The 15,838-nt window shown below is 36.0% G+C and overlaps 1 long non-coding RNA gene across 1 annotated transcript; it reads left to right on the top strand.

The window, feature by feature from the left end:
• Positions 1-1,247: 1,247 nt before the first annotated feature.
• On the top strand, positions 1,248-2,327 carry LOC136265088 (uncharacterized). The gene is made up of 4 exons (XR_010705391.1): positions 1,248-1,721; positions 1,783-1,911; positions 1,962-2,049; positions 2,106-2,327. It is a non-coding gene; the product is annotated as an uncharacterized lncRNA (long non-coding RNA).
• Positions 2,328-15,838: the final 13,511 nt, after the last annotated feature.

The raw sequence follows: 15,838 nt of genomic DNA, 5'->3' as shown, positions 1-15,838 counted from the left end.
CAGCTACAAACAAATCACCCTGTAGAGAGATCAGCTACAAACAATTCACCCTGTAGAGAGATCAGCTAGAAGAAGTTACCTTGTAGGGAGTTCAACTATGGAAAGAGATAGTTCAGCTAGAAGAAATCACCTTGTAGAGTTCAGCTACAAAGAAATCGCCCTGTAGAGAGATCAGCTAGAAAAAGTTACCTTGTAGAGAGTTCAGCTACAAAGAAATCATCATGTAGAGATTTCAGCCGCAAACAAATCACCTGTAGAGAGTTCAGCTACAAACAAATCTCCCTGTAGAGAGATCGGCTAGAAGAAGTTTCCTTGTAGAGAGTTCAGCTACAAACAAATCACCCTGTAGAAAGATCGGCTAGAAGAAATCATCTTGTAGAGAGTTCAGCTTCAAAGAAACAATCATGTGAGAGTTCAGCTACAAACAAATTGCCCCATAGAGAGATCAGCTAGAAGAAGTTACCTTGTAGAGAGTTCAGCTACAAAGAAACCACCATGTAAGAGAGTTCAGCTGCAAACAAATCACCTGTAAAGAGTTCAGCTAGAAAGAAGTCATCCTGTAGAGAGATCAGCTAGAAGAATTACACTGTAGAGAGTTCAGCTACAAAGAAACTACCATGTAGAGAGTTCAGCTGCAAACAAATCACCCTGTAGAAAGATCAGCTAGAAGAAGTTACCTTGTAGATAGTTCAGCTACAAACAAGTCATCCAGTAGAGAGATCAGCTAGAAGGATCACCTTGTAGAGAGTTCAACTACAAAGAAATCACCCTGCTTCATCTTTTCTTCTTCCTGTGGTAAACAAAAAATGATACGTTAAAAAGCCCTAAAGCTGGCCATAGGCCGGCTTTGGGGTATACAAATACAAAAAGAAGTGAAATCTAATCCAAAACAGCCAAGCTGTAAAAAAAGAGTGCGGCCCTGAGAAAGGCTATGGTGAAAAAAGATGTGAAATCCAAGGTGGTGGCCAAGAAATGGCTGTGATGGTAGGGTAATGGTAAAAATTTTAATAACGACAATTCAGGCAAATTTTGTGCCAAGACCAAGCGGCACCAAATTCACCTGAATTGTTGTTATTAAAATTTTTACCATTAACCTACCATCACAGCCATTTCTTGGCCGCCACCTTGGATTTCACATCTTTTTTCACCATAGCCTTTCTGAGGGCCGCACTCTTTTTTACAGCTTGGCTGTTTTGGATTAGATATATATACCAACAGCATGCATGCATGCACAGATTGCACACAATCACCTTTGCTGCATGTTTCTTCCGATTGTTTGCAGTTAACGAGGCTCTAGCTATGATGCAGCTTGTTGTCATCCAGAACTAGAACAGTGCTTGTGCTTCATGGCAGACTTACCTGCAGGCATGGCTATAAAGGCTGTCACAGCATTTATGATTGTTCGCAGATATCACTTCTTCCATCCTTTTCTGCCAGATTTTAGCGACGCCACAATTGTACCTTTGCTACAGTAGCTAGCTACAGTGCTAGGCAGCTACAAAATCACATGTTGCTTGCTGGCAAAAGGAGTAGAGGATAACACCCCCCCGGGTTGAGAGTCAACTGGATACATTCCACAAGCACTCATCATCTCTAGTGCAACTACCTCACAGTGAATTGGTTAAGTCTACTTTATAGATGACTGCAAGTGCAAGCTACCCTGACATGGGCAACTTTGCAGAAAGACATATAGGAAGAGCTGCATTTGTAGCAATTGTGAGGTAAGAAGATGTGACTAATTCATGATTCGCTATTAATTTTCTATCTACCTTTGCATGGCAGTGGGATCCGCCATCAACATCACCTAGCTACGTAAAGTTGTCAAAGGAAGTGACAAAAGTAGTTACTGATACTTTCAAAACTTGGACTGCTGATGATGTATTGTGGTAGTACTGTAGATGAAATCACATAGTAAGTTCTGCTATAGTTCTTGGAAATGAGTATTTTGTGGTGTATTGAAGTTTGGCAGTGGAGAAACTTGTGATCATGGCTGGATCTTGTGAAAGCTATGAATGACACTGTACCAGGAATAGTACACATTAATTCAAGGTTTGCCACAGAAAAAATTTCCATAGCAATATTTTATTGTAACAAAATTTTTACAGATGCTACCTATAAGAACTATATAACTAGTGATGAAACAGATTATGAGAAGAAAGCTGCACTCAATGGACAGAAGTAAAAGAGCAAATCTAGATTAATTTTAGCGATGTAACATCCCTCAGAAGAAAAGAATCCTGAAGGTGTCAAGAACTTCAATTTGTGAACTGAAAATTATTATAGTTGCTGTACAAATGATGTGCTTTTTTACTTATAATGAAATACGTATTGTGGGTAATAAATGCAACATAGGAGCGAGACATTGCTAGCTATGTTACTCGCGCAGTATAAAGCAGACACACAATATAGAAAATGTTGATTTCAGCTACAGGATTTTTTACATCCTGTATGCATTTCATAGTGTTAAAATGTACATTTCTTCACTGCCTCATTTCCAGCACCATTCTAGATGCAGTAAATCTTTCTCTATCCTCTGTATCCACCGCACTGAAATCTACTAATTTTCCTAAGTATGAAATGTGGCTGAAATGACAAATTTCAGCCACATTTTATACTCATTACCTACAAGCTGACATGGAACTTTTCGCCCAGTGTTTTAGCTTTAGTTTTAATTATTTGTGTACTTGGCAAGTACTTTAAGTTTTAGTTTCAATTATTTGTAAACATTAAAGGATATATTTAGTTTTAGTATAATTTTCCGTGTAAAAATTGATGCATTTTTAATTTTAGTCTTTTGACAAATCAGAAAAACTTAAGTTTTAGTTTCAGATAAGTAAAAGCCCTACTTTTAGTTATGAACTACGTAAAACAACACTAATTATTATTAACACCTCATTTTTATGGTGCATATAATGTACTGATTGAATTTAACAGATTGCTATCATGGCCTTTTCCAAAAGTACAAGTGTTTTGACTCCTTCAGTGTGAAGGTGTGTCTAATCCTATCATAGTACATGGCTCATGAAACCAAAGATCATAGTGGTCTTGAGAACAATAATGGCAACAATTAATTGCTTATGGAGGTGGCTGCAATGGCCATGATGCTAAGGAAAGACATCGTTGCTTACTGAACAATTGATCAATATACTTGTTTGGACAAAATGACTAAATAGTAGTTGATTTAGCAGCTGCAGCTGCACAATTGTCAAATTGAATTTTGTTTTGTCACTTCAACCTTACAGTAGTATAACAAGACCTGTAATAGTCACACTAACCACTCTCTTTGATATTCAACAAGTGATGCTGTTGGTAAATTCAACCATCTAAGGTTGATTTAACTAAACTATTTATCACTACCCATGTTAGTTATTTTAACCACTTTGCTATCTTTTTTAACCTCCATTAATCTTGGATAAAGTGATCCAGCGAGATCAATTTTGCCCATTTGTGTTTTCAGTGCAGCCTTAGCCATTATTGAGTTATACTTGTTTGAAGGCATCAGAAATGAAGGACTTGACCTTAGTTGTCATTTTAGAACCTCAGAGCTCATCAACCAATGTTATTGCTGAAGTAAATGGGCACTTGCTGTCAAAGTGCAACAGTTTTAGTGTCTTAATTCATTTGAATGAAAATCTTTTACAAAATTTAGTAGCAGGTCTTATCATATACTGAAGACACTCTTGGGTTTGGTTATACCTAACCAATACTGCCAACGTCATGTTGCTAGAAATGATTACAACAACCTTCTGGGATAGCTGTGTCATCAGTAAAAATTATGTATGCATAGAACTGATGGTCCCAGCAATATAACTTGAAACAATACATAGAATGCAACAGTAGAAATAATTGCATATTAATGCCTGCAGTCATTCACCACATCAGTTAGAGATGCAAGCAAAACAGCTAGCTATAGTAATTTCATGATCAGTAACTGGGGGGTGTGCATGCGTTCCACTGAAAACTATTAGCTATAGCTACAGTGGAACCTGCTAATCAGGACACTTGAAAATGAGGACACCTGCATAATCTGGACATTTAATTGGTAATGGTCCTAAAGTATCACTTAGCATGTATACTGACCTGGAAAATCATGATACTGTACCTTGATAACCAGGTCAGTCCCAAGTTGTCCTTAATACACAGGTTTCACTGTACTCCACTTGGTATTCGTGACTATATACATTTATACAAGTTTCTCTTTAATCATCAAAATATGGGACCGGATTTGCAAAAAGGGGTCTTCCACACACATCCAATTTACCAACTTTGACAATTCATAACTTAAGATTATAATAACCTATTGGCTTGAAATTTGGTCTGTAGTGAGAACCAACATAGATTGATTGGTGAAGAAAATTTGAGGTTTGTATGTGCTTTGAAAACTACGTTATGGTGTTCCAAATTCACAGAATTGGATGTGTGTGGAAGACCCCTTTTTGTAAATCTGGCCACATATATGTAAAGTTAGCTATATAGTCTAAACGTGTAACAATAATTAAGAGTGACAGAGAGCAATGTGTTTGTGATCCTGTATGGGTGATTGGACTAGTAAATGTATATACATGCATCATACCAGCAGACACAACTGCACGATACATGGAGATGGTAAAATGTAGGCATTATCATTGCTTGGCAGATGCGGAGAAGTGTGACTGCATACCAGCAAATCAATCAAATTATGGGAACACATAGCTACATGTATACAGAGCTTGTCAGTAGAGATGTCCACTTGCTCAACTTTTATTAAGGCTCAGTTAATAATTATTTGTTTAGCATATCATATAAATGTTTGCTGTGCTAAATGAATCTGACAAACTGTACACATACTGCAATCATACTTACGTACATTCCCAACCATTTTGAATTCAGTAGCTAGACTTGAGCAATGCCCATAAATTAAACTATAGCTATTATGCTCAAAATAATAATATCAGTATCTATTACAATTTCCTGACTGCTATAATAGAATAAGTGACTATTCTATTAGAGTAATTCAATCTTATTTCTACAAAAGTGAATATTATCAGCTAAGAAACAGTAAGAAAAACAGCATTGCATAATTTTGGTATGAAATAGAGCAATGTGTTGTGTGTTCACACTTGCTGTCTTGCTAGAGCATGCAGCACACTTTATTAAAACCATTGAAAATCATCCTTAATACAGACATTATGCTTGATAGCCTCTTGTGTACTCAAAATATGCCATCATAATTGGCAGTCTAATTTTACCTGTTATGCTATGCTGCAGTGCTAAAAAAATCATGCTCTCAAAATTTATGCCTTCTTAGTGTACATGCATAAAGTAGTCATGTTGAATGGCTACCTGCCTGCTGTTTTAGAGTTATTGCATGGCCAGAATATTTTTTACAGAGAGCCACCGACAAGGCTTCATCATTATTATACCTATTATGCTTGATGCTTCTAAGTACCTATTATGCTGAAAATTATATATATGCTGACACAATAGACCGGTGTCTAATTGGCACAAACCTAAAGTAAAGTGATATGTTTTTGATTGGTCAATCTGACCATTTGCAATTGGTTAAAGAAACAACTAAAAATGAAATGCACTGTAGTTACTTTGTAATGGAGCAGAAAAATAAACCTAGTATGTTTTGAAGACATGATGATTAGAAAGATTGGTATTGAATTGGTAGCTTCTACAAAAAATCGGTTCAACCGATTTTACTCAAATTGTCCAGATTGGCACCGATCTGATACTAAATCAGTAGATCAGTACATCTCTAGGGCTCCCTATAGTGTCTTTAGTTAAAATGTACTTTAATTTCAGTTCTATGACAGTAATAACCAACAAAATCGTTCTGGAAACAAAAACTTGCACAAAAGTTCCTTTTAATGTTAATAAAACTTACTATACAAGTTTACTTATAACAACAACCAAAATGATAACAGCACTAAACATGAACAATAAAATAATGAATATTTGATTCCAAGGGTTCATTAGTAGTTTATCGTCATCTGTTAGATCTCCTTGTACAAAGCAATACAAAGCTGCTCCAACAGCACATACCAGTACAGTAGTTGTTAGCCAATTGCTAGGGTTAGGGAGTTCATAATTAAAATAACATAAACAGTATTTTTAATGCTGATATCATTAACAGCACTGCAGTATACATTTTCACCACAGCATATTTTGTGAAATGCTACTAACAAGTTTTGCTTTGCGTGTGCTTGGTGCAACAGCTATGTATGGACTACAACTGAGCAAGTGTACATAATTGAAGTACTCTATAATAAAACAGTTAATAAATTAAATTCCTTGCATGGATTTGAACCAAAAACTCAATGCACTTAAATTCCTCAAGCCTTGCTTTTACTTAACCACTGACCCTTAAGCTTAACCACTATATGTATCATCATCAATATTAACATCATCGCAGCCATTTCTTGGCTGCCATCTTTAATTTCACAACATTTTTCATCTGGGTGCTGCACCTTTATCACAGTTTGTCTGGTTTGGTAAAGAATGAGGTGGTGTTTTATAAAGTAATTATGTTAAAGTAGCCCGGCAGTTTGATGGAGTTGGTTATTTCAAGCTCTCTAATTAGGTTTAAAATATTCACAGTAGAGATGTACTGATAAGTATTTTTCAATTGTACCAATATCTGATTAATCTGTACCTTACAGAGCTGATACCAATTAACCAATCTGATATTTGCATATTTTGTAAAATGTAAAACAGGTGTAGCTACTGCATCTTGAGTATTGAAAAAAAAACAGAAATTTTAACCATAACTATGCCTAGTTATCTATGGTGGCGTGACTTCTATTGTACTACCCAGACAATTTGGCACCACAAAAAATTTGAATTAATGCTCCCACAAAGACTTGTCCAGATTAGCTGGCTTTACAACAGATTGTTTAGTTCATCATTAGGGCTGAGCAATAGTATAGATAGTGCGATATATCGCGATAATAAATCACTATCGTTATCGCGATAGTAGAGATATTACTATCGTGATAGTTATGATAAGCCATATTGAATTTATTTGGTTAATAATCCATACATTAATGTTGAAAGAGACACGCCCCCAAAAGTATGTAAAATGGTGTAAAAACAGTGATTTTCGTGCATTTTCGAAGCGTCCACAACATTACGTAGTGATACCAACAAAAAACGATCTGTTAATTATGCACATACCTCTAAGGAATACTCCACCTTATTTTCAAGACTGTAGCTGCAGCGGATACGTGGGCCCAGCACTGTTTCTGAACCCGGTTCGTCATTTTGCCCAATGCGTAATGTATTGTGGGATTCACCCGTTACCAAGACTATGGGAATTCACCTTAAACAAATTAGTCTAAGCAAAAAAATAGCCTGGAACATTGTGTACATGAATAATACTTCAGTAATTTAAGGGAATTGTACGAAGAGTTGTTACCCTCGAGCGGGCCATTCAGTTTAAAGACAAAGTAGAAAGCCGCTTCGAGAAAGTGCCGCGTGAGAAACTTAGTTTAGAATAGCTTTGTTCTAGTTTCTGTAGGCCTACATAAACAGACACCATGTTCCTAAGCCAACGTTTAGTGGGTTTCTCGTACGTTTTTGAACTTACCATGTCGGTAGACTTGTATGCGGAATTCCGCTAAAATCAGTATATTTTATTTCGCATTTTTATTTATTTATTATTTAAAACTTTACAGTGTAAACAACAATGATGTACAGGGCAGGGGCGGTGGAGCAGGCCAAAGAGTGAGGGGGCCAGGCCAGCTGAGAGTTGAAGACCAATAAAAAAAAAAAAGGTCACAGCTTGCTAACAATAGCTGCTCTCCACCAATTATATCTCCTTATTTATAACTACACATACGTAGCTAAGTAATTTGCTACACTGCTTCTCTGAATACTGTGACTACTCTATTAGAGTATCCAGATCCTGACTGTTCTATTAGAGTATCTCGATCTTTTCTTGCAAACAGTGTCCCAAAAAAGTGGGGGGGCCATGGCCCCCCTGGCCCCCCCCATCTCCACCGCATATGGTACAGGGGAATTGACATGTTGACATAGATAACTTAAGAGTTGTTACACTGATGGAATACTGGCATCCTGTGCCAGTACCCAAACTACATTACTTATAATTACACTTTAAGTAAACTTATAATTACTTAACTTACAAATTACACCTAACATAAACTATAAATTACATAATTTGCAGTTACAGGATGAAAATTACTTGATTGTAGTGATCAGGACTAGAGATGTTCAAAGTTCATGAAGGAGTTGTTTATACAGGGGCATAGATAATGCAGTTTGTGAGAATCAGTGGGGTTGAAGTTGGCAATGAAATGTTTCCAAAGGAACGATTTTATTTGATTTTTGATGGTAAAAGTTGATAAATTCATGTTAATGATTGGTAAAGAGTTCCATAGTCTGCATATACGATTACAATAAAAGTGACGTTGTCTGTTGGTGAAAGATGTATTGTGCCTAAGTTTTAGAGCAGAGGATCTTGTTCCGCTGTTTGAAAATGATACATAGGAATTGATATTAAAACTTGAGGTGGGGTTCTTGATGCTGTTAATAAAAAACATAATGTCGGATATTTCTAATATATACATTAAAGGAAGTAGTTGGAGTTTTGTTAAACGTGTTTTGTAATCAGAGATGTAGTCTTGGAGGATGTATTTAGTAGCTCTACATTGTAGTTGTTCGATCTTAGTAATGTCCTTCATAAGGTGAGGATGCCAGACTGGTGAGCAATACATGATTTGAGATCTTACTAGTGAGATGTACAGTTTGACTTTCACTGAGGATGAAACTGATTGGCTAAAAGTTCTTCGGATAAGACCTAGTGTTTTGTAGGCTTTAGTAAGGACAAAATCTTGATAGGGACTCCATTCTAGATTATTGCTAATTAAAACTCCAAGATCCTTGTGTATTGGAAGTGAATTGATAGTGGTTCCATTTATTGTGTAAGATGTTGGAAATTTCTGGTTAAACGACAGGTAGCAACTTTTAGAAGGATGAAATGACAGGTGGGTTGTTGAGCTCCAATTGAACAGACAGTTTATATCACTTTGCAAGAGATCCATGTCATTTTGTACTATTATACGTTTAAAACATTTGGTGTCATCAGCAAACAAATAGATATTACTGTAGAACACTGAATCTGGAATGTTATTCATATATATGATAAATAAAAGGGGACCCAATATACTGCTCCAGATTCCACCGGAAGTAAACAGGAATTACTGTTGTTAATAGATATATATTGTCTTCTATTGGTAATGTAAGCTTGAAACCACAACCAAACTTCACCTCCTATGTTAAAGGAAGAAAGTTTGGTGAGAAGATGTGGGTGGGAGACTGTGTCGAAAGCCTTGCTAATGTCTAAGTAAATGACATCAAGCTGATTGCAATCATTAAAAGCATTTGATAGAAAAGATAGAAGTTGCTGAACTGTTGATCTGTTTTGTAAGAAACCAAACTGAGCTGGATTAATCTGACATACAATATGATTAGTAATTTTGTTCTAGATTATTCTTTCTAGTACTTTAGATGTGTTACTCAGTAAAGAGATTGGACGGTAGTTCCTGACTTGAGTGCGATCTCCAGATTTAAAAACAATTATTAAGTTCGCAATCCCAATGGCTAATTTCAATATGCTCAGATCTACATTAAAATGGTATTAACAACCCTTCTATATTGTTTTACAGTTGGTATTACCAGCTTTCTTACAAGCTTTACCAAAAGTCCATATTCATCGGCTACCCACGCAGTTAATTAACAAATGTCCTCAGCATGCAAAATAACTTTCTATGTCAATGCAAATCATAGCTATACAACTAAGACTTTGTTAAGAGCTAAGTGTTTCATAAACTATCAGAATAGTATTCACTATCGCGATATTTAATGAGTAACTATCGTGATAGTAAAATTTTTACTATCGCTTAGCACTATTCATCATGTGGTGCAGTTCTATATTCTTAGTGTTACAGATATACTGTATCAGACCTGGGTAAGAATACAAAAAAAAACCCAACCATGCTTGCATGCACTCATATGGATTCTTGTAGCTTAGTGCAAAAGGGATTGCTATTTTTTGTACTGAGCAAGAAGGCTTTTTACTACTGCATATAATGGTATTTGCGATACAAACTATCAGTAATAATAACGGTTCATAGAGCATTTGTGCTGATTACCGATATGGTAGAAATTGCCATATCGGAAACCGATCCGATCAGGGAGCCGATTATCAGTGCATCTCTAGTTTACAGCCAGTTTTCTGGGCTTGTTAGTGTATGACCACAATTATATACAATTTAAGTACTAAACACAAATACATAATTACTATATGCAAATTCTTGTTAGCCAATAATTATATGTTTCTGCTACTATGTTGCATAATTCTTTCAGCCAGGTACTCACTGATTAGAAATTTCCTGCAAAAGCACCTAATTCTGTTGCAAGCACACCAAATTTGGTTGCCAAGACTACAATTTAATTGCAAAAGCAAAAGTGACGAATTCTACTGCAAATGCAACAAATTCAGGATGAAGTCAATTGCAAGGTGACAAATTCAAATCTGTAAAATCATGGTACAATGGCCAAACCCCTCCCACCCTTACCAACTTTTAATTTAGCAAAGACCAGGCTAACAGCTTGAAGTGGCATTACAACAAAAGGTGCACTAGCAAACTACAAGTTATAAACAGAAGTCGTACACAGCAAAAGGTGCATACACATAAAATGTTAATAATTGCAACCAATATTTAAACAGAAAATAGCATCAGTAGGTGAACACTATTATAAACTAGATGAATCAAAATTGATAATTTTAAAAGGAGAATAGGGGTCATTGAAAAAGCTATGAAACAAGAAGGGATCGCTGGGGTGGTAATGTAAACCACAAATCTTACTTGACTCTATCATAAATTTAGATAAATGCTCCATCATTTTGATACAAGTCAAAAGTGGTTTACATTACCATCCCAGCGATCCCTTCTTGTTTTCATGGATTTTTTTCAGCAATACTATTTCCTTTTAAATTTTCATTTTTTTTATTCATCTTAAGTTTGTGTGGTTACTTTTTATCTAGTAATGGATTTCTTTTATATTATTGTAGATAGAGCAATTTACATTATGTCTTTAATAGCTGTCAAGTTCATTGCAAACCTTTTCAAGTTCTCTGGTATGATTCTCTCGTAGTTGGATACAGTACAAGGAGCATGGGCAATGTCAGGTAACATTTCAACCTACGTACACAAATAGTGATGGTTGAAGTACACATGTGACTTGTGGAGGTACAAACCTTCAGGCTGGGTGTGAAGTGGTCTGGCAGTCTCATGTTTCGTGGGAAGACAGTGATGATGAGTTTAGAAGATTAAGACATGATTGTCTCATTCATATACTATGATAGAGTGTTACTGGAGGGGTTAATATAGTATATTACCCTTAATTCCCCATCACTAATTCCAACCTTGGTTTGAAAATGTGTTGCTTTGTAATAATAGCTTATGTGATTGGTCATATTTTTCTTCCAAAGAAGACACCCAAAACTCCCAGAATTTGAGTTTGATCTCAAGTGTTGTTGGGCTACCAAACCATGCATACGTAGAAATGAGTAAAACGTTGCCTGTACTTTCCATGAAGGCTAGTTTTTTTTTGTGAATGGGTTGGCCAAAAGTTTCATTCAAGATGCTCTACCATCCAAGGGAAAAGAAGCCAAATTCATCACATAAGATAGTGAAATCCAGTTCAATGATTTTGATGGGTTGTCTTCTTCCTACTACTACCAACTGTCTTTTATAAGGAATTTTAAATCAGGAGAAGATCTAGGAGAATATCTGAGGTTTCCAGAAAGTTGTTAAATCCTTGACTTTGTAGTTAAAAACCATAGCAAACTAATATGTGACCCAGTCTGCGAAAAGGGGTCTTATAACCTTTTCAATTGCATGTACTTGGCAACCTGTAACTTGACTTGTGAATGTGGTATCACCCTGAAATTTAGTCCCGTATACCCTTAATATAGCACTATGGTATGATATGAAGGTGATAGGTTGAAAAGATGAGGAGTTACAATTAGTCAAACTTGACAATTTGGAAAGGCTATAAGACCCTGTTTCGCAGACTGGGTCACATATTCTAATGGAACAGTCAATGTAGTCACTACATTCACCAACTACTTTTAATTGTGCCAATTGAACAGTTATAGATGAGTTGCTTGATTGTAGCTTAATAATAGTCTTGTCATGTTTTTTTGTTGTATTTATAGGTAGCTGACAGAGTTGGGGTCGTTACTCTAAAAATGTAACTCCTTACTCATTACTCATTACTTCTACGCCATGTAACACACTACAATTACATAACCAGCCTACAACTGCATACAAGTGGGATGGCACAAGCAAAACACAAGTTGTTTTGTTTGTGATTCAGCCACAAAAACGCACTTTGTTATAGTGTTTTGGCCTCAAAGGCACTATCACTCTTTGTTGAGTGTGAGCGTAATTAAGTATGAGTATTTATTTAAGCTCACAGTACTCAGCAAAGCTGTTCTTCCATACTGGAGTACACAAAAGACATATACATAACAACACTATATATACAAAACTACATGCAACACTATGCCTGCAACTCTGTCTCCAGTGCTGTCTGGACCCAAAATGCAACCGGTATCACGAGGCTGACATGTGAAAGTGAATACCTTTGAACCAGTTTGGTTCGATGACAATACTGTGGTATCCAGCATACTGCCCAGCACTACCACAAGGGGAGTAAGACAAGACTGCATGCACCTTAAAAAGAAGCAACACATTAAGTTCATTACAGAAAGGGATCTTATAGACTTTCCAATTGCCTGTACCTGGCAACCTATAACTTGACTTGTGAATAAGGCACCAGCTTGAAATTTGGTCATGTTATACATGTACCACTATTGTTTGATGTAATTTCATGGTGATAGGTAAAAAGCATGAGGGGTTATGATTAATCAAACTTGAACATTTCTAAAGACTATAAGTCCTCTTTTCACTGATCTGGTCACAATTATCTATATTATATCTTTTGTGATTGCCTAAACAAATAATTCAGTAATTTAGGAAGCCATATACCCTAATACTGCTGTGTAAATTGCCTATGTGTTTGTAAAATTATTCATTCATTAAAGATAAAGCATCACAGTAACAATTCCGTCTGTCAAAGTGATTGTTCTATTAGAGTGGTTTATTTTGTAGGTGTAGTATAGATTACACATTTTCTTTACACATGGGCAAATAGAACAATCACATTTGTATTTCTTAAAAGCTGAAAGTAGCAGTAGTAATGGCTTAATCTTTTACAGTGACAATGGCCACCCAAAGTACTGCCTCAGAACTATATAGCAGAATTCCTTGGATGTGGCATCCATATCTGTATGGGTAAAACCTTCAACTGGCAATTTTCATTACCAAAGTTACCCCACACACTCTTCAGCTTGTTCCACCACCCCTGACTTAACCAGTGGACACAAGCTTTTTTATATTTAAGCACTAGGTGCATGGTTCAGGTGATTAAATGTAAGTAGCTAAGGAGAGACATACGTAGTTGAATAATTCCTTGAATAGTGCATTTTTATTTGCCAAAGAATGTCTTCAATCTATGTTATTGTATTGATCTCTGCTCTTTGCCGGCTCATGCATTGGACTGGTCTGTCCAAGATAATAACTCATCTTGAATTTCCATTTGAAGTAATTATCAATCTGCAATTGATATAGCTAATTTCTGTTCATGTAAGACCATTTACACCTGTATTACCACCATTGTCATTATTTTCCTTACCATATTAATGACTGTTTGTTCCATTAGTGCTATAAGAAGTTGTCAACAGAGTTTATAAATGGTTATATGAGACTAAAAAGTTGCATTCCAAATCATTTGAGGTATCAGTGTAGCTCTCTAGTGATATATGTAAGCTTATCCACCTGCACTGAAATTTTTTGAGTATATTAGTGGATGAGGAAATCTAATTCAATAAAGCATATGGTCACATGAACTGTAATGGATAATTCACTTTTCAGACAATAATAGATTGCTGGGGTGTGCGGTGCCATTTCTTCTTTGATGGGCTATGTGTGGGTTTACCAGTCATAATAATTCTATTTTATAAAAAAGTTAAGAAACAAGTACACAAAACACTATTAGGAATTTCAACTATAGAGTAGGGACCATAGCACATTGATAAAAAGTAATGGAGTAGAGCATGAAATTAAATTACAGTAGAACAATAACAAGTGTTATATCCCTACTGTGCTCAAGATACCATAATGGAAATGCACAGTAGAGATATAGCACTTCTTATTGTTTTACTGTGATTTAATATTGTGCACTACTCCACGCTTGTTTCGGTACTTTTTATTGATGTGCAATGTAGCTGAAAATTTGTGTACTGGTGCTTAAAATGCTACAATTGACACAGCTTTATAGCAAAACTATGATCCCAGCATCTACATCACACTGCCAAGTGTTCATAGCTATCATAGCTATTATATTTATGTATAGATTGTCAGTGGCTCTGGTAATTTGATGACTGCACGGTTTCCAACAATGTAAGAGATATGTACAAAATGCTATACAGGGAAAGTGCAATACCAAGAGTGGTGCTGGTCCTAAATGGTTCATTGTGTGCTTCCAAGGACCATCTGAATTCTTGTGTGGCCATTAATGTGTGGATGATTTAAATTCCTTTTGAAACTATTGTGCATCAAGGGGGTAGACTATGCTGTAACTTGTATTGTTGATTGCAATCAGTGCTATAGTTGGTGAGCTAACAGGATCACACTACATCACAGATATGGACTGCTTTTAGTGATGCTTAATACATATATGGATGAATAGGCACATGCCACAATATATCAATCAATCACTTAGTTTAACTTACATGTATGGCACGTACTGCTGCTAGTTTACTTACAAAAGCATTTCAGGTTGTCTTAAGCACTATTAATACTACCAGGTTGTCGTGGAGGAAAGGTGAGGCTGGTTTTCAGTAGCATTATTGAGCTGTGCAACAAATCATTATCACTGAACAACACCTTATCAGTTATCCATTGACCATAACTAGTTTCACAGACTTGTGATAAACCATAGGCTATATCAAATCATCACCAGTAGTGATCTAATAGTCAATCTATTATTCAATTAGTATTCCATGACTACTGGTAAAGTGATTTAGATGTACACAGCTGTATGAATGCTAGTTTTATGAAGTTAAGATTGGTCTTGTTTACTGGCAAAGAAAGAAATGCCCAAACCATAATTTAAGTATGCAATTGGTTGCTACAGAGCAAAACCAAAAATAATCCCCATGCCTTGTGAATGATTTTAAGTTGCTGTACAGGGGAAAACCAAAAATAATCCCCATGCTAATGATCTTATTTTACTTTAACATGTTTTGTTGTAGCCTTGTAGGGCTCTTTAGACCTAATTAGTAAAGAATGATACAAATAATACTTTAAATTGAGTTAATTGGTGATGGGTATTCAGAGTAATAGTATGGTACTCGCAACCGCAAAGAATAGTGTGCCCATGTAGCCAGATAATCCAGTTTTGGGTTTTAGGTGCCAAGTTGTGAGCAATACTTGGTAACCACTTTTGACATGCCATGTGAATGATAGTGCTATACAGGGCATGCCAATGATCTTAGGATGTGGTTGGTGAATCACCTTTCTATTATCCATTGTGCCTAACAACCTGTTGTATAGTTCATTTTCAGTTGTTCTTTGATCTGGACTTCTGAAACTTGGTCACACATCGTAAACTCGTGAAGTGGCAAGCATTGGTTAAAAGCTAAGAAAGCAACAAGCAACATGGTAACTGGGAAAATTTGTCCATCCTTTAGAATGTTTGG

Source organism: Dysidea avara, chromosome 8 (genome assembly GCF_963678975.1).
Source record: "Dysidea avara chromosome 8, odDysAvar1.4, whole genome shotgun sequence".
Lineage (NCBI taxonomy): Eukaryota > Metazoa > Porifera > Demospongiae > Dictyoceratida > Dysideidae > Dysidea > Dysidea avara.
Note: the sequence above shows the minus strand (reverse complement) of the source record. Positions and strands in the feature narration are given on the sequence as shown.